The sequence below is a fragment of the Artibeus jamaicensis genome, unplaced genomic scaffold (assembly GCF_021234435.1).
Source record: "Artibeus jamaicensis isolate MK-2021 breed Jamaican fruit bat unplaced genomic scaffold, CSHL_Jam_final scaffold_916, whole genome shotgun sequence".
Lineage (NCBI taxonomy): Eukaryota > Metazoa > Chordata > Mammalia > Chiroptera > Phyllostomidae > Artibeus > Artibeus jamaicensis.
Window position 1 is genome coordinate 25,397,766 of NW_026522059.1, and position 7,245 is coordinate 25,405,010.

Below are 7,245 nucleotides of genomic sequence, written 5' to 3' on the forward strand. Positions count from 1 at the left end.
GGTGGCTGAGAAGCTAGCTCTGCCTATACCGCTTTAAATGGAAATACCTGCCTGACCTGTGATTTCTCAAAGTACAGAATACTTTAAAAATTGGCTACAGGTGTAACCAAGCAGAAAGAGAGGCCATCACTCTCAGCACACAGCAGAGCCAAACACAGAGAACTGCAGTGGACACAAGAGTCACTTTATTTGCTAGAGCCATGCAAGGCGAACGGGAAAGCTATTGCTCGTGTTTTAACGTTTGATTGACAATGGGAGGGCTTTAAGGAGTTGCAGGGAACAGGTATGAAGAAAAACTGGCGGGGCGAATTTAATTGGAGGATCATGGAACGTGGCCATTAATGGTAAGGGGCTTTAGCACCAGATTGTCCCGGACAACCTACCCTTCACTTCTGAGAGAGTCCCAGTGTTCAAGTTCTGGTCATGTCCCGATCCATCGGCTGCTTAGGAAGAGGCCAGACTTTATTTTTCCCAAGGCAGCTGGATAATAGGGTTGGCACATGTGCAGTGATGTTTCCATAAAATAACTCAAGGGTGGTAATCACCAATCTACTTTAAGGGAGCAGAACCAGTTTGAAGCTGGTCAGCGTGATTTGTGTGCTGTTTCACAGGTTGAGACCTAAATATCAGTTGTTTTTCCTGCTTCTGGACAGTAGATAAAGCAAATCTAAAATGACTTGATGTTCTTCCAAATTACTGTGTAATTAACTATCACCGAACAAACTTCATGGAACACTTTGCCAGTGGCACATTCCCATATCCTGCCCAGCGAGCAAACTGGAAGCCAATTTTCTAGTGTGGGGCAAACTCTGGTTTGTGGGAACTGATTACTAAAATCCCCTGGTGGCCCCAGAGGTAGAAACAGAAATGACAAGACGGTGGACTGAGAGAGCTGGAGGAGACGCTGGAGCGGAGCTTTCCAAACTTTAGTGTGCACACTAGTCACCTGGGGTCTTGTTGGGCCCAGGTGCCGCTGGTTCAGTGGGAGTGGGGTGATGTCTGAAGCCCACATTTCTAACAAGCTCCCAGCTGGCTGCAGGAGCATGTTTTGATAGCAAGGACTTGGAGTAAGTCTGTCTTACAGAGCTTTTAAAATGTCCAGTGCCTGCTGGCATTCAATCCACTGGCTGGTGTAGCTCAGTGGATTGAGTGCCAGCCTGCCAACCGAAGGGTCCCTGGTTCAACTCCAGGGACACACGCCTGGGTTGTGGGCCAGGTACCCAATAGGAGGCATTGAGAGGCAACCACACATTGATGATTCTCTCCCTCTTTCTCTCCCTTCCTCTTTCTCTAAAAAGTAAATAAAATTAAAAAAATTTTTTTCCAGTGCCTAAGCTCCCCCCAAATTTAGTGAATTAGAATCTCTGAGGGTGGGGCCTCGGTATCAACATTTTCTCGAAGTTCCCTAACTGAGACTAATATGTAACCAAGACTAGGAACCACCCATCTGGCCCCTGAGGAAACTGAGGCCCAGAGACGTGAAGTTGTAAAAGAGCCAAGTGAGGGTCCCACAGTTTGAAACCAGCACCCAACACGCAGGCTACAAAAACCTTCTTCCTCAACTACATAAATACAGAGAGTAGATTGGTGGTTGCCAGGGGCCAGGGAGGAGGACAAGGGGGAAATGACTCCTAGTAGACAGACACAGGGTTTCTTTTTGGGGTGATGAAAATGTTCTAAAATTAGACCGTGCTGATGGTTGCACAACCCTGTAAATGTACTAAATGGCACTGGATGGTACATTCTAAATGGCTGAATTCTATGGCGTGTAAATTATATCTCAAAAAACTACATAGAAAAATGTTTAAACTCTTTACTATCATTTTGCTTCACCTGATTAAAGAAATTCTAAAAGCAGTGGATAGGATACAGAAGGGAGGAGGGGTGCAGGTGTGTGTAAGGAAGGTGACACCTGATTGGATGCGGGCTAATCCCAGGGTGTTTTCAGCTGAGATTTCTAACCCCTTAAAAGCCACCCTCCTCCCCAGACCCCACTGGCTGCCAGTTTTATGGCGTCCTGAGTCTCCGTTCCACACGGGCTTTCACTTGCAGGGTGACTTTTAGAGTTGAGTCTTCAAAGTTTCAGCCACTATCAGGTCATAAGAATTTCAAAGACAGACCCACTATTTTTAGGGAAAAGAAGTTTTTTTCCTATGCAAATTGGGGCCACAATCGGATAATTTCCCTCAGATGGCTTTTCACTGCAGCAACAAGGAAACAGGAAATGAAACTTTTTCCATAGAAGTCATTGCTATCGTTTTAACATTTAAGGCTCATGCATAATTTTTTTCATTGATTCTAGAGAGGGAGAGAGAGACATCAGTTTGTTGTGCCTCTTATTTATGCATTTATTGGTTGCTTCTCACAAGTGCTGAACCTGCAAACTTGGCATATCTGGACAACACTCTAACCAACTGACTCATGCATATTTATGCTTCAGAAGATTAAGTAGATTCCAATAATAATTATGATAATCTGTAGGTCATTGACAGGCAAAAGCGTTTAACAGTAAAATAAGAAAAGAGATTCCACAGTGTTAATCCTCTTCACAGTAAAGGCTGGAGAAGTTAGGGGAAAATGTCTCCATAAGATTTGCTATTATCTCCTTTTTCAATTTTACCCAAAAGGAGTGGTTTCAAATGACATGGGCTGATTTAGATACCAGAGCATTCCATACCCCAAAGGACATTCTGTTCCTCCTAGTTAATTCCTGAAGTTCAACCATAGCCAATCAGGGAAGTGGTTTTCCCAGTCACTGGACTTGAATTAATTGTTAATTCACACAACAATTTCAAGGCCATTAACCAACAGAGGATTTCTTTATATACACTCCTCAAAAACTTTCTCTGAGGAATGGGAGGGTGAAAGAAGAAAGCTGTAATTACTCTTTCATTGCTTGAGTGAAAATGGGAAGTCTTAATAAATGGAAGTGAAGGCAGGTATTCAAAGCCCTTTGTTTTCTGGGAAAGGACCACAATCCTTTTCAGCATAGCGGGTGGGTTTCCAGTCCACTGAGGTTGCTTAAGAAGTCTGTGGTACAAACCACATTTGTTCTGTGGCATCTTTGAACCTACCTTCAAGAGAAGATGAAAGACACATGGACAGGCTTTTCCCTCCATCCTTCTGAGGCTGGGGTAGATTCCTGTTACTCAAAGTGTGGTCCTTTTGTTCATGGCGGAAAAATGGTACCAGGCATTAAACCTCAGTTCCTCAACCTTGGCACTTGAGCTCTGGCTAAGAAAAAATTCAGAGCCAAGACTCAAACTGTAAGAGAAAGTGTATTTAGAAAAATCAGAGGTAGGAGAAGTGAGCCTAGGAGAAATGGGCTCAGGAAATGAGTGACAGGGGCAAAAATAGGGCCCTTGGAGCTTGGGAGAAAGAGACAAAAAAACAAAGAAAATGGGCCTTGAGGGAAGAAGTGAGAAAAAGATTCCCAGCATTGGGGGCAAGTGGAGGGGGAGAGGAAGGGAGGGAGGGAGGGAAAGAGCCCTGGAGAAGGACTGGGGTGGGGAAAGGCACTGGCAGGCTCTGAGGGAGACTCACAAGGTCCCTAAACCAAGGGCTTCTGTCTGGAGGGGAGAATCCCACTAGAACATTCAGTAGCTTTCCAGGTCTCCACTGATTTGTTCGTGCCAGGGGATCACTAGTCAAAGCAGGTGATCGTGATGTCAGCTGCAGCTTCACTTGTTTGATTTTGCTGTTTCTCTGGCCCTGGAGCTGAAACAAAGCTGAAGCCTAGATATCATCTACCAGGGGTTAGTGCTTAAGGGAGTGGTTGTACTAGAGCTTATAGTTGTGCCCGTTGCTAAGTGCCCAGGGTTCTCCACCCTGGTAACCCTCTGCACCTGGCCTATTGTAACTAATCTGCTTATGCCTCTCTAACTGCCGACTACACTTGGACCAGCAGCCTTGGCACCACCTGGTAGCTTGTCAAAAATGCAGAATCTGCACTCTCCCTCCCAGGAGTACAGCTGTGCCTTTCCCTTCCCCCTCTTCTTCCCCTAAAGGTCTGCATCTCCTAAACTCCAAGGGACCCCAAGAGACTTGCAACCAAGGGAGCAATGGGCAGTGGCAGCTCATCCCAGGCGAACCCCCGAGCCTGTCTCCAAGGCCCCCCTTTCTCTAACTTTCCAGTGAGCTGACAGCCGCTGGCCTAAGCTCACTGCTTTCCTATGATGATTCTAGAGAGCCAAACAGTTCACCTAGTCTCTCCCCTGCCACACCGTCTGTCCTAAGCCATTCATAGTTTCACTGTCCCCAGCGTTAATAAATGTACTCTCAAAATTAAAAAAAAAAAAAGAGTAAAAGCAGGATCTCAAGGCCCTCCCCAGAACTACTAATTTAAAACCTGCAATGTAACAGCCCACAGATGACTCAAATCACGTCAAAGTTTGAGAAACTAGTCTAGAAAACTGTCGTTGAACTTATCAGCACATTATAACACTTGTAGAGCTTCTTAAAGTCCCAGTCTTTAACAAATTAATCAGAATCTCTCAGACCCGTCATCAGAACCACCAGTATCTTTTAAGTTTTCCAAACACTTCTAATGTGCAGCCAAAGCAGAAACCGATGGCCGAGATCAAGTGTTAGCAAACTTTTTCTGTAAAAAAGCAGGTAGTGAATATTTTAGGCTTCGTGGGCCACACCATCACCATTACAACTACTCAACTCTTCGGAACTCCCAGTGACAATATGTAAATGAATGACCGTGCCTGTCGTCCAGTGAAGCTGACACTGGACACTGATCTTTGAATCTCGTGTGTCGCACGCAAAATTGCTTTTATTGCCTCCACCATGTGGACACAACAAAACTATTTTTAGCCTGAGGGCCACACAAAAACAGGTGAGAGCAAGGCGGGATTGGCCCTCTAGTTCTGGTTTGCCTGTTCCTTAATCAAGTCACTTGCTTACCAAACAGGGAAAAATCCTGAAGATTTCCACTTTAATTTAGGCCGATGCATAGGACTTACTCAGTGCCAGCCACCAAACACCAGATTGCATTCTAATGCCCTGCGCTTGATGGGAGCGCTGTTTTCCCAGACAACACCGCAGACCCGGGAGGGTTCCTGGCGAATAAAGAGAACCTGAATAGGAGTCCCCCCAATCGACCGCCACCTCCCACTGAGTTTTGAAGATTTGGGTCACCACCTCCCCGTATCTATCCAGACTCATTGCCCTTAGGACATTTCATTGATTACTTCAAGTAGTTTCAAAGGGACTAGAGAAAGTGAAAGGCCCGCCCTTGTGGGTTCATCCGACAAGACCAGGAAACCATTTAATAGGATAAATATATTACATATCATATTGTGCTTGCTTATTTTACATATATTACAATCAATTGTGCTTGCTTATTTTTCTTGCTGGCATTTTCATCCTAAATAGGGAAAAGATTATGTGAGCAGGTGGATCCTGTTGTCTACCAGATTAGCAATGTGCTTTAATTGGGGAACTTCATGTTCGTTTTTCTAAAGAAGTGATTTGCAGTTACATGGCAGTCGAGGGAAAGAAAGGTCATTTAATTCTCCCTCTCTGTCAGCCTTGGTGCTGTGGTTTTGTGCGTGTTCTTGTTCATTAGGGATGATTTAAAGCTGATCTGTATCATTTAGCATTTACTTTTCCTTTAAGATTTAGATCTTTTCCTGTCAACATAAGGAAACATCAAAACCTATAGAGAATTTTTATAGGAATTTATATGAGCCAAAACGGAAGATAATTGTCATGGAGCCAGATCTCAAATGCTTGAAAGAATAACAGTTTTGCGATTTCTTTTATGCATTTGAAATTAAGGAGGAAACCTGAGGAAGCTCACATGGAGGTGGGAGAAAAGCAAGGAGGGGATTGGATTACAGAGGAGTTAAGTTTATGTGCTTTCTCGAGGGATGATACTTCTGGTACAGTATTTCAAATGTGTGTTAACCTAGATGCACAAGAACAATGGGCGGGGCTGGCTTAAAACTTTTCAGTAAAGAAGTCACAGACCTGCAGCCTGACTACCAGTCATGACCTGCCCAGGAATTTCTGATCAGATAGCCCCGTGAGGTTACTTTTCATAGAGCCCCTGTTTTTTGTCCACATCCAATCTGTAGGCTGCCTTCAGGAGTCCTTTTTAAATTACCATTTAAACATTAACATTAACATCTTACTTATCAACATTTTTTTGGTAACTTCCAAAAGGAAGTCTCAATTCAATTCTAAGCGCTTGCAAAGACAACTTCTCTAACTCTTGCTACTCTTTTTTTTTTGATAACAATCTTGGGGCTCAGGGCCCATAATCAACAATGGTATCTAGCTGGAATTTAATGACATTATTTTATCTTTATTGTATTACTTATATTCACAGTTAGCTGTAACTGTATTATCCATTTAGGGCAGTGACAAAGTTTTCAAAATAAATATTTTATATGAATAGAATACAAGCAAAATGAACTGATGCAATGGCAGCACAAATGTGTTTAAGCTTATGAACATAAACTGATTTAAATAAAAAACATTGTGTCTCACCCTCCAAAAAAGAAATATCGATTATGTGACGAGATAGGGCTGTGAGCTAACACTGCAGGTGGTAATCACACTGCAATACACAAATGTAGCGAATCAACACATATACACATATACACATAGAACTTTAGACAATGTTATTTGTCAATTATATCTCAATAAAAATATGGAAATAAAACATTATGTAAATAGTCTATATCTGTGTACAGAAGATACATACTTACCACGAATGGTGACACAGTATGACAATGACTGAGATACAGAAAGTGGCACTTGGGAAGAAGGAACAGGCAGCTCCTGCAGCCCAAAGTCGAAGAGCTGAGAGCGCCTGGGACACCAGCAGCCTTTAGGGGAGGGAGTGGGAAGATGAGGTTGAAGAAGTGGGCCTGGAGTGGTGGCCAGGCAGGGCTGAGAGGTCAGTACTATTTTCTCTCAGATACCATTAGAAGCCACCAAAATTTAACTCTTTAATTGCTCGTGAAAAGTATTAAGCTTTTAAAAGCCTCTTTGGTAGTGATGATTTCAAAAGAGAAGGAAAATATACAGTAGCAAAGAAAAATGTTTTTTAGTTTCTTTTCAAATCAACAAGAGGGAGGCAATTTATACTCAAGGAATAAAATACATGCTGTATAGTATTTTTAAAACCAATAGTTAAGTACTTATTAAGAGATTATTAATGCAATAGCTACTGTATTAACTATTAGTAAAGTAGCATTTATCACTTTACAAATAGCGTTTTACATTCAT